Source organism: Anabrus simplex, chromosome 13, assembly GCF_040414725.1.
Source record: "Anabrus simplex isolate iqAnaSimp1 chromosome 13, ASM4041472v1, whole genome shotgun sequence".
In the NCBI taxonomy this organism is placed as follows: Eukaryota; Metazoa; Arthropoda; class Insecta; order Orthoptera; family Tettigoniidae; genus Anabrus; species Anabrus simplex.
This window is the reverse complement of record NC_090277.1, coordinates 73,680,278-73,697,290: the sequence shown is the minus strand read 5'-3', so window position 1 is coordinate 73,697,290 and position 17,013 is coordinate 73,680,278.

The window sequence follows — 17,013 nt, the reverse complement described above, 5'->3', positions numbered from 1 at the left end:
ATTACTTTTGATCTTGCCATGCGGGCGATATGCACCACGGCGATAGTTAAGAGCATCTCAAAGGGAGTATGGCAGAGCTTGGCCTGGATTTGGAAAGATTGGTCACAGCAACTAAATTACATATTTTTCTTGTCGTGTTTCTTGCTGTGTTTTTATTCTGCGTTGGTTGGTGCCGGAAGCAGCGATTTAGGAATTATGGGAATGACGTCCTCTCGGCCGACGGCCGTGCTCGTCGCTGGCCTCGCTGGCCCCCTCAGGGGGATATCTTAAGTCCTATTCTCTTCTCAATTTATTCGATGTCCCTCGAGAACATTATTACACGCAGAGCACGTATGATCCAATTTGCTGACGATCTCGTGATATATCTCAGTCTTCCACAACTTGACGAGGTTTATAAGCAATTACATCTGACGTTACTGGATTTTGGAAAGTGGCTCCATGATCATAACTTAGAGGTATCTTTTGCCAAATGTCGTGCGATGATTTTCTCTTGGGCTCGGCGTACAGATCACCCGCCTATTCGCTTCCAAGGGTTTTCGATCCCGATAGTCCAGTCTACTAAATATCTTGGTATTTACCTTGACCGGAAATTACTATGGCACTCTCACATAAAATACCTGGTGGATAAGTCCTTTCCAAAAAAACACTCTTTGTTGCCCTACGACATAGATCTTGGGGATCCGATCCTAGTACGATGCTTCTGTTATACCGTAACATTCTTCGATCGTCTTTGGATTATGGCTCGGGGTTTATCGACACGGCGGCCAAGACCAAACTTAACCACTTGGATTCACTGCAAGTACAGTTTGTTAAACTTTGTCTTGGGGCTCTACCATCTTCCCCCAACAATGCCACCCTGGTTGAAGCTGCGGAATTCCCCTTAAATCTGCGGCGGAAATTGCTAGCAACCAAGTTTCTTCTACGGACTTTATCTCTAAACTCTCACCCTCTCATCCCTAAATTATCTTTACTCGTTCGCTATTATCACGATATGGGTACTCCGTTACACAGATTCCCCGCGCTGGCTTGGGCTTATTGGAAATTTAGCTATCTTCGCAACTCTATTCTGCGTAACCCGTCCACAGCTAACTACATCTTTCCCTTTCAGGCAAACTACTATGTCCCTGACATGATACTCCCCACGTCAGGGGAGGTCCCATCTTTTGGCCCGGCCCGGACACAAAGTGCTCGGAAATATGTCCATCACATTTTGGCACAGGATGTTCACACATTAGCACCAGTCTTCTATACGGATGGGTCCAAAATTGGTACCCCCCCGTGTGTGGGGGCGGCCTTTTTCTCCCCAGATCTTGTCCTAGGTAAACAATTCTCCCTCCCGTCGGAGACTTCTATCTTTACGGCTGAAGCTTTCGCCATCCGTCAAGCCCTCTTATACGTTAAGTACTCCCGCCTCGAAACTGCTACTATTGCTTCTGATTCCTTGAGTGTACTTCAGGCTTTACACAATCCCACTCACCGCTCTCATTGGTACATTCAGAATCTCAGAAAAATTTGTTTCGATCTTCATCAACGAGGTAAACAGATTAAATTTCTTTGGGTTCCGGGTCATTCCCATATCACTGGTAATGAACAGGCTGATCGCTTAGCCCAGGCTGCTGCGCATGGTCAGGGTGTGGCGTTTTATTTGATGTTGCCCTACATGGAATTTTGGAGCGGTTGTTGCGAGACTCTACGACAGATTTGGCAGACTGAGTGGAGTAACCCCGCGTGTCGAAAAGGGCGGAACTTATTCACAATTCTCCCGAATGTCCCACGTTCTCCGTGGTTTACAAAACATCCTTATACTCGACGTCATATTACGAATCTTGTCCGTTTGCGGCTTAACCACATGTGCACGCCGGATCAATTATTTCGGATGAAGTTGGTCGCGTCTAACCTCTGTCAGTGTCGAACGTCGATTGCTACCATTAATCATCTACTTTTTCAATGTCCGTTACTCGAAATTAGTAGGCGTAAATGGTTACAACCTTTTTTTAGTACACACTTCGCGTTACCCACTCAATTGACGTGTTGGATACTCGATCCCACGCCTACTACGGTAATTGCCCTCTCGAATTTCCTTCATGACACTAATTGTTTACTGTAGGTTCGGTATTGTTGTTTTTCCTTTTCCCCTTATGTGTCGACCTGGTCTTGTTTGTGATTGGTAGAAGTCGCCAAGTATCGGTCACTCTGGCGTGAAGTCTAGTACCTTGTGTCCTTGTGCTTTTCCTGTGTGGTAGATATGTAGTTGAATTCCTTATTCCCCTTTTTTACATTCTACATATTCTTTTTCATCTTCTCCATCTTTTGGGTTTGTTTAGAGGATGCGTGGCTGGGTATACCGCTCCCAAGCGAAGCCCATTAAATTATACGATCAAGACAAGACAAGACAAGCCTCCATTGTCCGTTCGTGTGTCCAGTGTGAGTGTAGTGTTTAAGAACCTTGGGTGTGAGGAGTCCGTTCGTGTGTCTCGTACGGTGCGGATCGTTCTTTGGTTGCAGTCTGGTGTTTGCCTGCGGTGACAAGTAGTGTGTGACCGTTTGGCGAGTGTGTGTCTGTGTACGCTTTGGTGATGGATACTGATAGTGGAGGAGATGAAGCACCGGATCCCTCATCTAATGCCAATGTTGGTCGTGAAGAAACTGTGCCGATGCAAACCGATTTGATTAATCTCACTTCAAATACGACTTCATTACAGCAGCCTTTACAACCTCAACAGTCTAATGCCGCTCAGCCGCCTCCTCCACCTCCCCCACCTCCTGAAGAGTTGGAGGTTTATCAACAGGCTCATTTTGGCCCATTTATTGTATTTGTTGAATCAACTAAGTCGAAAAATATTGGTGGGCTACATCCCATGGCGCTTGGGCGCTTGTTTTACGATCATGATATTTTTGTGAAAGGTATAACGCCCAAAGGACGCAATAGATTATTGGTGGAATTTAGTTCCGCGATCCAAGCTAATTCCTTTCTACGTCATTCAATACTTGCAACTCACTCCTTGAAAGCATATATTCCCAGTTCTAATATCTTTCGTGTTGGACTTATACGCGGTGTGGAAAAGGATGTTTCTGATGCTGACATTCTTAAATACCTCAAATCTGATGTTCGGGTCAAATCGGTCAAGCGGCTTAACCGCAAGGTTGTGGAGCCCAGTGGAGTGAACTATGTTCCTACTGGCACAGTTAAGATTGTTTTTCGTTCTCAGACTCTTCCTCAATATGTCTCTTTGTTTCAAGTGCATTTAGAGGTTTCCCCTTTCATATTTTCCCCGATTATCTGTTCAAAATGTCAGCGATATGGACACACGATTAAAAACTGTCAGGCTAAGTCACCCCGATGTGGGCATTGTGCGTTACATCACCTTACGTCTGAGTGTCAGGAAAATATTCGCCGATGTGTTCACTGTCAGCAGGAACATTATACTGGCTCATCAAACTGCCCTACTCATCAACAGCAAACTGCCCTTAAAAAGCTTATGTGTACCGAAAATCTATCCTTTTCCGAGGCGTCTGCTAGAATACCCTCGACCCAATTTGACATGTCCAATAATACCCATCTTTTTCCACCTCTTCCTTCTACTAGTTCCACTTCACCTGTGGAAACCCCGAGAAAACGTAAATTTACTCAGGTGGTTATGACAGAGCCCCGTCCCATTCCAACACCTGGTTTCGATAAGTCTGAGTATCTTAATCTCATCCGACCCCCTCCAGTGTCTTCACATACCTCGGTCCTTCCATCCACTTCATCTTCATCCTCCCCGTCCCCGATTCCGTCTACGTCCCGTAATTCTCAGTGTTTACCTTCAGCTCCTTCTCAATCATCTAGTTCCCCTGTACTACGCCAAAAGGCGTATCTCCAAAGTGGTATTCATCAACTATTTCTACAACTTATTCAATTATTAGGGGACCAGCCGCATGTCGCACATACACTTTATAAGCTTCGTGACTGTGTGCACACTATGTTCTCTTTAGATGCTACGTATCCTGCAGTGGAATGCTAGGAGTATTTCTTCTAAACGGTATGAGTTACAATTTTTGATAAATGAAATTTCCCCATTCATTATAGCATTACAGGAGACTTGGTTTTCCCCCTCCTCTGAGTTTTATTTAAATGGCTTTAATGTTGAACGCTGTGATGGTGTTGGTTATGGTGGTGTTGCTTTATTTATTCACCATAGTTTATCCTATCAACGTCTTCATATCTCGTATTGTCTACCCCATACATTTGTTATTGGTATCTCATATAATCGCTGTTCCATTATTAACCTTTATTGCCCTCCAGATCTTTCTATTTCTCACATTCAATGGTGTCGCTTCTTGCAGCAATTTTCTTCTCATAACGAGCTTCTCCTCTTAGGGGACTTCAATCTTCATCATTCTATGTGGGGAAGCAGTAGTGATACTTCTCTGGGTTCTTATTTCCTCACCGCCTCCCAATTGCATGACTTTGTCATTTTAAACGATGGTTCTCCCACGCGCCTCACTCCCCCTGGCTCTCCTCCCAGCGCTGTGGATTTATCATTATGTCGTCCTGCAATGGCTTCGATTGTAACTTGGCACCGTCTTACTGATACACATTCTAGCGACCATTTCCCTATTATTCTTACGTATGGTCTTGGTAGGTTTCCTAGTTCTTCTTCTGCTCCTACATGTCTCAGTAATGTTCGCTCCTTCCGTCACTTTGATAGAGTATCTTTTATTTCTTATGTTACCCATCGTATTGAGCTTATTTCGGATAATATTTTGTCCTTTTCTACTCTCTTTCAATTTATACAAGATTATCTCGATCTTTATCATCCCTATCAACCTATTTCTTCCCACTCTGCTCGCTCCTCTTCCTTTTTACGATGGTGGGACTCGGAGTGCCATAATCTGGTTCTTAAACGACGCCGTTTATTCCGGATATATAGGAAAACATTAGCCCCCCACCATTATTTCCGTCTTAAACAACATATTGCTCATACTAGACGAGTTTTTCTTTCTAAACGCCGTGCTGCATGGCGATCTTTTATTTCCTCCCTAAACGCTCATACTTCGTCTTCTCACTTATGGAGTGCAATTCGTTCCCTTACCCGAGCTTCTCAATACATTCCACCCTCTGTCACCCCTCCTCAGATTCTATCTATTTTTCTCAACTCCCTCACTCCTGATTATGTCGTGCCTGACTTTACTATCCCCCTGTCTCCATGCTCTTCCCGCTTTTCTGTATTACTCCAACCTATACACCTTTCTGAACTTGAGGCCACCTTGTGTAATGCAAAGAGTTCGTCTCCGGGCCCTGATTATATATCATATGATATGCTTCGGATTCTCCCTCTACGTGCTAAACAAGCTCTATTAGCTCTCTATAATAATATACTTCTCACTACTTCTGTCCCTACTTCTTGGAATGATTTTTTTTTAGTGCCTATCCCCAAACCTGGTCACCTTCAAACTGACGCTAACGGCTTTCGAGGGATTGTCCTTGGTTCGTGTATCCGCAAGACGTTTTTAAAAATTCTCCTTCAACGAATCCTGTGGTCTCTTGAATATTATAATTTGGTTCCCAAATATCAATTCGCCTACTTTAAAGGTCGTTGTGCTCAAGATGCTATTAACATTTTACTTATCGATATTTTATTAGCGCAAATTCGTAAGGATTGTCTTATTGCTATTTTTTTGGACATACGAGGAGCTTTTGACTCCATACCACTTCATCTTCTCTGGACTAATCTTGCACAGAAAGGTTTTCCTGCTCATTTTCTCCACATCTTGAGTAATTTGTTTACGTATCGGAAACTTTCACTTAAATCTGCTTATTCTTCTCTTCCTTGTCGTCTGTCATCTGTCGGTGTTCCTCAGGGAGACATTTTAAGTGGTCTGCTTTTCGCCCTGTATATGAGTAATCTTGAACAATTGGTTACCCAAAAAGCTCGCATTCTCTTTTATGCTGATGATATAGTTCTTTATTACTCTCATAGTAATGTCGATGTGTGTCGTCACCATATATATCAGCTAATGGAGCAAGTCATTACATGGCTTACTTTCCATGGTCTTCAACTTTCTACCTCCAAATGCTGTGCAATGTTTTTTACCTCTAAGCGTAGGTTTAACTCTGAGCCACTTGTTTTCGATTCACATGTCATTCCTTTTTGTTCCTCCCATAAATACCTTGGTGTTATGCTAGACCGCTCATTATCTTGGAAACATCATATTACTCAGTTACGTCATTCTTCTGATATGTATATTAAAATTCTCCAAGTGGTTACTAGACGATCATGGGGTGCTGACCCTGGCACAGCTCAGTTGTTATATTCCGCTACTATTCGCTCTAGACTCGACTACTGTGCGCATGTTATAGATACTGCGTCGGATTCTGTTCTTAACCACTTAAATACTTTACAATTTAAAGCCCTGAGAACTTGTGTTGGAGCATTGTTGTCTACCCCTACTAATGCTCTCCTTGTCGAGACCGGTGAACTCCCTCTTCCCATTCGCCGTAAAATGATCACATCTAAATATTTACTTAAAAGATTTGCTCTGGCTCAACACCCATTGCTTCCTAAATTGCAGTTATTAGATGAATATTCTCTTCTTTCACAGGCCCGCCGTCGTAAGATGCCTGCTTTGTTGTATGCATATCAATTTCTTCTTTCCTATAAAAACACTATCTTACGCACTGCTTCTTCCCCCGTTTATTCAGTAAATTTTGATTGTTTATTTTTTGTTCCTTCTATCATTATCTCCCCTACATCTTCTTTTTCCTCTTCTCTTCCTGGTTCTTCGTTGACTGGCCCTCCTTTTAAGAAGCTACGTTTTGCTCCAAGTGATTCTGGCGTCCACATATATACAGACGGCTCAAAAAACTCTTCTGGCGTTGGAGCAGCGTTCTATATTGTCAATACCAATGTTGCTGAACTCTATCGTTTACCCAGTGACTTTTCTATCTACACTGCGGAAATTTTTGCTATTCGTCAAGCTCTCATGTACATTAAGCATCATTCTATACCTAACGCAGCTATTTATACGGATTCCCTCAGTGCGGTTCAGTCACTCAAGTCATCTCATCTTTCTTTTAACTGGTATTTGTATCATGTTAAAAGTCTCATTTATACTTTGCATCAATCTGGGGTGGTTCTCACTTTTGTCTGGGTCCCTAGTCATATAGGTATCTATGGGAATGAACAGGCAGATTTATTCGCTAAGCGAGCTGTTCGTGATGGCAAATCCCTACTTAAACTTGCAGTTCCTCTACCCGATTTTTATCCAATTCTTAAACATTATGCTTATGGTCCGTGGCAAGAAGATTGGACTAGATCAGCTTCTTATAAAGGTCGCTATTATTACAATATTCAGCCTTGTATTCCTCCCTATCCTTGGTATTTGAAGGGTAACTATTCTCGCCGTCACATTACCAACATTATTCGTCTTCGCTTTAACCATGCTCTTACTCCTCTGTATAAACATCGTTTTAACCTCTCCCCCCACTCCTCCTGTTTATGTGGTACTCTGAGTGCTGATGTAAATCATTTATTATTCCAATGCCCTGTGTATGATTCTTTTCGTCCGGCTTTTATTTCTCGTCTTCTCAGTCTTCAGAAAGATCTCCCCACCAATGTCTCCTGCTTGCTTACCGATATGTCTCCTGCTCTAATACATGCTATCAATCAATATTTGGATGACTCTCATATTCATTTGTAAATTAGTGTCTGTTTCTTGTTTGCACCGTTACATACTCCTGCTTCCACTGTTTTTTTTTTTTTTTTTTTTGCTTCTACGCACTTCCTTTGTTCTGTTTCGCGTTATGTAAGATGTGCACATAGACCTGATGCTCAACTGTTCTTGAGACCTTCGTAGTGAAATTCATTGCGTGTGACCTTCGTTGTGGACTAATTGCGTGTGATTTCACATTATAAGTGTAATATCACGATAATAAGTGTAGTGGCTGGGTGAAATAATAGAGCCCATAACCTCTCTGACAACAACAACAAAGACAAGCCTCGCTGGCCGGCTAATGGTCACTGCGCCTGGAAACATTCATTGTGTTATAAAAGTAAAAATATACCTTTTTTTGGGCGGGTCCCTGGCAATCGTAATGAACACATCTCTCGTCTTAAAGGATTTTAAGGTACAATTCATATATATTTCTTCGCGAAGTTGTGTGTAATTAAGAGTATAGGTCAGCGACTCGTTGCTTATGAGAGCTGGGCAAAATTTTACGAGGCTCTCACCAGTATGAATAACATAATTATGGCTGGCGCCAATAGACTCTGCCATTGGCTGAAAATTTGCCCAACGTAATGTCACTCATATAATTCAACACAGCGAGATGTATTCATTCAAACTGAGATACAGTATATACAGTATGTTTTCCTTTTATGATCACTCTCACGCAATGGAATGCCAGGAGCGTCCTAACTAAGCAACATGAACTAAAATTACTTATTTAACAAACATGCCCTCAGGTTATAGCTTTACAAGAGACATGGGTTTTATTTTTTTTGAGGCGTGGCACTCCTCGTTCAAAACAACATGTCATATCAACCATTACACATTACTAATCAAATCCCTCATACTTTTAGTCATGGTATCCTTTATCGCGATATATACATTATCAATATCTATTGTCCCCGGATATTTATATTTCAGAAAGGCAATGGTGAACTATTTCTTTCAATTTGATCATGCATCGAAGATACTCCTCCTCGAGATCTAAATTGTCACCATACGATGTGGAGTAGTAACTCAGACTCATCAAAAGGTACCAACATAATCTCATAATACCTGACGATGGCTCTCCTACAAGATTGGCTCCCCTCCCCGTGCGGTAGATCTCACTCTGTCGTAGTTCTATGGCACCGCTCATAACATGGCATACCATAGTAGATACCTTTACAAGTGATCATTTTCCCATCATTATTACGTATGGCCTCAGTAGACCGAACGCGTCTCTGCTTGCTACCAGAAATATTAGTAATGTAGGCTACATTTGCTTAAAAATGTTGATGCGATCACCTTCTGTCACTTTCTAGAGATTCAACTTTCTTTAATGCCATCAACTATGTTAACGTATAATTCCCTCCTGCATAACTTATTTCACTATATCAATATCTATCACCCTTTTAAGGTCATAAAAACCCCGCACCCACGGCAACCTTGTCGTCTGCGATGGTGGGATGATGAATGCCACCAAATTATACAAAAACGCAAGAGATTATTTCGAATTTATCGAAAAAACTTATCGCCTCCCAACTATTTCGCTTTAAAGCACCATATTGCTTATTCCCGGCGAGCTTTTAATGTCAAGCGACACGAAGCGTGGAGGAACTTTATCTCGTCGCTCACAACATCCACTCCGGTTACGCAACTATGGAATGCTGTTCGAGCACTGACACGTGTTTCCCAACATGCCGCATGTGCAATAATACCGCCTGATGTGCTTGAGCAGTTTCTTCGCTCTCTCACACCAGACTATGTCGTACCTGCAATTACCTTTCCACAAGGTGATTTTACTAGTTATTCTTCCATATTATTACAACCCATTACACTCTCTGAATTCGAAGCAGTTATCCCTACATCTTCTCAGTCTGCACCCGGCCCTGATTACATTACCTACAGCATGCTTCACTTGTTACCTCCCACAGCAAAACAAGCGATTCTTAATTACTATAGCACCATATTATCTACACTCAAAGTGTCCCACCAATGGAACGAATTCTTCCTTGTGCCAATCCTCAAACCAATAAGATAGTCTCTGTTTTTCACAGTTACCGTGGAATTGTCCTAGGTTCGTGTTTGAGGAAAACATTCCTTAAATCTACAGAGATTTCTATGGGTGCTTGAGTACCATAAACTGGTCCCAAAAATCCAATATGTGTTTCTTAAAGGAGGTAGTACTCAAGATGCTTTAAACACCTTTGTACTTGATCTACTTTTGGCCAAGACACGTCGCCACAGTACCATAGCCACTTTTCTTGATATTAAAGGAGCATATGACTCTATTCCATTACATATATTATGGGATTGTCTTTCTTTAAAGTGTTTCGCACCGGGCGTTATTTCTATTTTACAGCAGTTACTTACGTACCGTAATCTTATAATAAAATCATCTCAACATCCTCTTTCTAGTTGGCAGATGTCAAATTGCTTACCGCAAAGGGACATTTTCAGTGGAATACATTTTGCTCTTTATATGAGCGATTTTGACAGGTTTAACAACGCGATCCGCCCGCATAATAGTATACGCTGATGACTATGTTCTTTAGCTATCTCACACCGACATAGATTCATGCCAAGAGCGAATGTCGCAACTTATGAGCGAGGCTACCTCATGGTTGGACTCCCATGGCCTTCAACTTGCAACATCCAACTATGATCTTTATCCATTGCCGCCGTAATTATAACCGGAACCCTCTTATGTTCGATACGTGTTCTATCCCTATCGGTACCCATTATAAATACCTTGGATTACATTTAGACCATAAACTAACCTGGACTCACCATATTAAACATTTATGTAATAAAGCTACTAACTATTTAAATGTCCTCCAAATTATCACACGCCGAAATTGGGGAGCAGACCCTGTGACGGCTTTTTCCTTATGTAAGGCCACCCTCCATTCCTCTATGGACTATGGTGCCCATGTTCTAGATATGGCTTTGAATACTACTTTAACACATCTAAATACGATCCAATTCAGCGCTCTACGCATTTGTCTCGGAGCTCTCCCCACAACGCCCACTAACGCTTTACTTGTGGAAGCTGGAGATCCACCTCTAAACATACGCCGACTTATGTTAACAAAAAAAAATACCCATCAACGTACTCAAAAAATGCCAGGACTATACCACGCATATGATTATTTACATCGATACCGGGATGCTCCTTTACGCACGCATATCCTGCCGTATTACTCCTTTTCTTACAGCATCTAATTACTACCGCGTTGCACATCAACAACGCTCACAGGCACCATTTCCAAAAAAAATTACGCGTTTCCACCTTTGAAAGTACTGTCGATATATACACAGATGGCTCTAAGCGGCGTTTTATGCTGTTCAACCTCAGTTTGCCCAAAACTTTAGATTACCTAACAACTTTTCTCTTTATTCTGCTGAACTTTTGCATTATGCCAAGCTCTTCTATATATTAAACAACACGCTTTTGCAAAAGCAACTATTTACGCTGATTCTATGAGTGTATTACAATCACTCTCCTCCACCACCTTCTCATACAATTGGTACCTATATAACGTAAAACATCTTATTTATACACTCGATCATTCAAACGTATATCTCACGTTCGTCTGGGTGCCAGCGCATATGGGAATTTTTGGCAATGAGCGAGCAGATACTTATGCAAAGCAGGCAGCACGTCTTCCACTTCCTGCCTCTCCTGTAGCTATTCCCCCCACAGATTATCTCATACACGTCATAGACAAAGCCCACTCTCAATGGCACAAATACAAAGGCAGATCATACTATCAACTGCAACCTCCAGACTCCAGAAGACATATTATCTGCCTACGGTTTAATCATGTCCTTACTCCGCAATATAAATACCGATTTCATCTGACAACTTTTGTGAATGTGGTCACCCGCTGGAGATGCCCATCATATTTTCTTCCAATGTCCATTATATCACTCCGCCTGACGTTTTTTACACCGCCTTGTCCAGCACAAATTTTCACTGCCCATGAGTGTTTCTCATTTATTCTATAACCGGGCACCCACTGCAATTTTTCTAATAAACACCTTCCTTGATGACTCTAACCTCACTTTATAACTCAATATAATATTACTTTCAACTGTTTGTATTGGTATGCTCCTGACTTCCTTTATGTACACAACCTGATCGTTTTTTTTTATTTTTAGGGTGACTAATTACCATTGCAAGAGATAAATATCATTATGGATCCGTATTGAAGATACTGTATGTAGGATGCTAATTAGTAGCAGACCGAGCTCGATAGCTGCAGTCGCTTAAGTGTGGCCAGTATCCAGTATTCGGGAGATAGTAGGTTCGAACCCCACTGTTGACAGCCCTGAAAATGGTTTTCCATGGTTTCCCATTTTCACACCAGGCAAATGCTGGGGCTGTACCTTAATTAAGGCCACGGCCGCTTCCTTCCCACTCCTAGCCCTTTCCTGTCCCATCGTCCCCAAAAGACCTATCTGTGTCAGTGCGACGTAAAGCAACTAGCAATTAGTAGCAGCGACAACATCCTCATATATTTAAACACTTTAGACAACAATATAAAATTCACAAAGGAAGATGAGAACAACAGCTCTATTAACTTTTTAGACAGCAACATCACACGAATGGACAATAAATTTGACTTTCAGATCTACAGAAAATCCCCCTTCACTCCGCTAACAATAAATAATAATTCATTACACCCCAACTGCCATAAACAAGCCTCTTACTACAGTTTAATATATAGAGCTTTCAAAATTCCCCTTTTGCCTAACAATGAATTTGATTACATAAAAGAAATAGCCAAATTCAACGGCTTCAACACCAACACGATCAATAAAATTATCAACAAAGTAAAACTAAAACTAACAACACAACTTTCCCCAATAAACCTGAGTATGCAACTTTAACATACACTAATCCAGTTATCCACCAGATAGCCAACCCCCTTAAAAAACATGATGTCAACATTGCTTTCAAAACACAGAACACAAATCAGAACATATTTTGTAACCAAAACTCTGTCAACCTAAAAAAATAACCACCGAGCTCGATAGCTGCAGTCGCTTAAGTGCGGCCAGTATCCAGTAATTGGGAGATAGTGGGTTTGAACCCCACTGTGGGCAGCCCTGAAGATGGTTTTCCATGGTTTCCCATTTTCACACCAGGCAAATGCTGGGGGCTGTATCTTACTTAAGGTCACAGCCGCTTCTTTCCTACTCCTAGCCCTTTTCCTGTCCATCGTCGCCATAAGACCTATCTGTGTCGGTGCAACGTAAAGCAAATAGCAAAAAAAAATAACCGCTATGCAGGCTCAGGTATTTACAGACTCAGTTATTCACAATGTAATTGTTCGTACATCGGACAAACTGGCTGGAGCTTCCAAACTCGATATTCAGAACACTTCAACGCCCAAAAACATAATAAATTTTCCACAATGAGTGCGCACGTGAGGGACCCTGGCCACCACTTCACCACAATAGAACAAAACTTAAAAAGCTTAAAAAGAATTGAGAAAGGCAGACTAATATCCAAATTTGAGAACCTATACATCTTTCTAGACCAACACTTTAATAAAGACAAAAATCTCAATGATGTAATAGATTTAAAAAGCCCCCTTTATGATCAAATTCCCATTTTGCTTCAAAAAATTAATTTTCAAGACAACAACTTTTCTAAAATCTTTAATACCACAACAACTAACTCTCCCAACACATTGACAGTCACCCCTCTCCCCCCTACCTCCACCATTCCCACCAAATCCCCCTACACAATGACAGCAAGCCCATTCTCCTTCCTCCCAAGCACTTCCCCCTCCTGTCCCCTCGTCGCCATAAGACATATCTGTGTCGGTGCAACGTAAAGCCAATAGTAAAAATAAAAAAAAACTTTCCCCTCCACTACGACCTCATGGATACAATATGAGAAGTAAGAACCATGAGACCTTCAAAAACACAACAACACCCAACACAAATAAATAACATCTCAACTGCATACAGAAAATAGACATCAACACTATCCACATAATTTTCGAGACCATACACACACACACACACCCCCCCTCTTATTTTCAATGTCAAAACCATATCAACCAGCACTCCCAACACATATCCAAGCTCGCCCCTCCTCTCTACCTCCCACCTTTCCGTCAACTCTCCTCTGCGTGTGAACTTCAAGCCCATAGCTCCTCCCTCCCAAAGCTCCCCCCCTCCACCTTGACCGCACAAACACACGCGCGAAATACTGACTGAACTTCCTTCGTAGTCAACACTTACCCCGAACAAGTAGCTTCTCAGCGGCATATCGGGTATGTAACACTAAACATTTACTCTTCTATACTTACCTGGATCTTTTCTTTTAAACACCAATTTAATAATATCTCGATTACAGATAACTTCCACTCCATCCACCACAGCTTTTAACAACACGCTAGCATCCAGCACGCATCGGCACCAATGTGGCGTGCCACTACAGTTCCACTTCACAGACAGAATTGAAGATGACTCGTCCTAGCCGTGACACTCCAACTCAGTCGTAGTGTACTTTCACATTTGATACCTCCACTACAGATTACAACAAACGTAAACTCCAATCTATTTCACTAGGCCAGCATCACAAACCAAAACTTCGTCCCGATGTTCTTCATGTTTTCAATTACGACAATACACACACTAGTATTATTCACATGGCATTCAATGTTATCAAGAAGAAACAAACTTCAATTTAAGAGAGTGATTCCAACCCCGCGACATGTTCCCTGAAAATACCATTATCAACAAATAATGGCCGTCATTGTTGCCATTGGAATGCACCACGTACTTAACAACCTTTCTTTTCAATTACACCAAAATTATGCCTAACATTACGACACCCAATCAAGTTTCCTTCCACGCCAGCCAAACTGACCGTTACTTATGGAGCCATATCCACGCACCCAGGACTTCAACTGGACAGTTTCAGTACGACTACTCTCCAATAGAGCCTCATTTGGCATTCTCTAAAAACATTGGAATTTTTTTCCTAGCATTCCAAATAATTAAAAACTGAGGTCAAACCACTGCTGCATATCACTGTATAGCCTTGCCATTCCTGTGATCACCAACCAACAGCAAAAATTAATGTTATGCACATGGTACCAGACATTGTATACTTTCTCCCCAAACTGCTACCATGTAAATATGTTAGTATAAGCTTTGTAATTTCCCAACTTTTCAATAGAGTAATGTCAATATTACTGTGTATCCATACTGGCTCCTCATGCACCAATTCACATATCCCTCTGATGTACTTTGCTATTAAACTTCCCAGTATTTTACAAACTCCACTGATCAGGCTGACTGGTCTGTAGTTCTCAGGTTTCCTTTTATCACCCTTTCCTTTATAAATTGGTATTATTAAAGATTGCCTCCATTCCTTTGGTATTATACTATTATTTATGACATAGTAAAGAGAAATTTTAAATAAGGCACTATGTACCACCCCAGGAATTTGATCACTCCCTACTGGTTTTCCTTGCTGAAGCAATTGGATTTCTCTGAAAATATCCTCATTTATGAATGAGAAGCTTCTTGTTTCCTTATGTGTCTCTCCCTCTCTATCTTCTGTTTCGGTTTGCAACTCCTGACAATCTTCTTCTGAATCTATGAATTCCCTGCTAAATAGATTTGCTGTCCCGATATCTGTTAAAAAGTGTTCTCCCCCTTCTCCCATCATTGTGGGAGTTTGGATTCCTTTTCCCTTCTGATTCCTAATATATGAATACAGCATTTTTCATTTCCCTTTGTGGTCATTACCCTCATGAAGTATCCCATTCATCTAATTCTGCTTCCTTTTTCACTCTATTTAGTTCTCTCATTAGCTGTTTTCTAGTTTCTCAATTCTCCTTACCCTCTATGATTTTCCTGTTTACTATTCTACATTTTCTTTTTAATTTTCTTATTTCCCTTGTACTGTATAATAAACAGGGTCTAAGGTCATTTTACCCTTCTTAAAAGGTACAAATCACTTCTCTCCTTCCCAAATAATTCCTTTAAATTTTGCCCAAAGTGTATCCACATTACTCCCTTCAGTTTTCTAACAACTGAATTGTGATTTAAGGTAAGTCCCAAATTCATCAACTTTAGTTTTTCTGTACAGTTTCTTGTCTTGTGTGATCGTCTTATTAAGTTTTTTTGGTACCAGTCCAAGATCCATTATTACAGCCTTATGGTCACCTATTCCTTCAATTCAGTTTTATCAACAATTTCCCATGGTTTAACCAAGAATACATCTAGTAAGTTATTGAGACGAGTCGGTTCTTGTACTACTTGTGTAAATCCTTCCACCCAAATTAACTTATTTGCCAGTTACTGTTCATGGGCTTCACTTGCAGCTCCATTCTATTCAACTTCAGCCAAGTTTACATCTCCCCCAATTATTACCATATCATTATTATTATTTTTTGAGTATAATCTATTATTTTATCAAATATTTCCATGTCTCTTTTCCTCTCTTCCAGGCCTTTATGTTTCTATAATTCCTACCTGCTCCCTATTATCACAAACTAATTTATCTCTAATATTTCATCCCTTTCATCAGTAAACCATTCATGTGAGCAATAAGTTTCCTTCACCAGAATAGACACCCACCCCCCTCCCATTTTATCTCCTCGGTCTCTATGATAGACTGTATACCCTTCTGGAAATACTTGTCTAATACTTACCCCTTCTCTCAACCATGATTCCACTCCTATTACCACAGCAAGATTCCATCAAAGTAACAAATTTTAATTGCTTATTTGCTACAGTTTTGACGGTTTACCAAGTGCAATCTCAGACGCCCTTCCTCCCTAAAACTTGACTGTTGCACCTGGGTAACTTGAAATTCCTTACTTTCCTGAGTTTCATTTTCTAGTTGACTGAGCTAGTTTCTTTCTACTAGTTTTCCTGGTTGGTATTATAACCAAGGAAGTTACATTTTTTACAGTACATATCTGATGTTTAATAAAATTGAGAACAATATTACTTCATAGCAGGCCGAGTATTTTCCGTATAAAATTTATTTCCAGTACTTCTAATTTATTCAGCTTGTAATTCAGTACTAGACATTGACTCGCGTATGGGCATTCCAGTTTGACTACCATGTTGTATTTTGAGGTTTTTAGATACACTTTTTGTTGTAGATATTCCTAATTACACTCTTCCATCTTGTGTATCCTTTCTTCTACAGCGGACTTTTCCAAACCATTTTCTTGTATTGTTTCTCCCAAATATTTGAATTTCTTTTGCTTCTTCCTTTGACCAATTTCTGTTATTAGAAATTCTGGAGCTTTTTTATATTTGTCATAAATTTGTTTT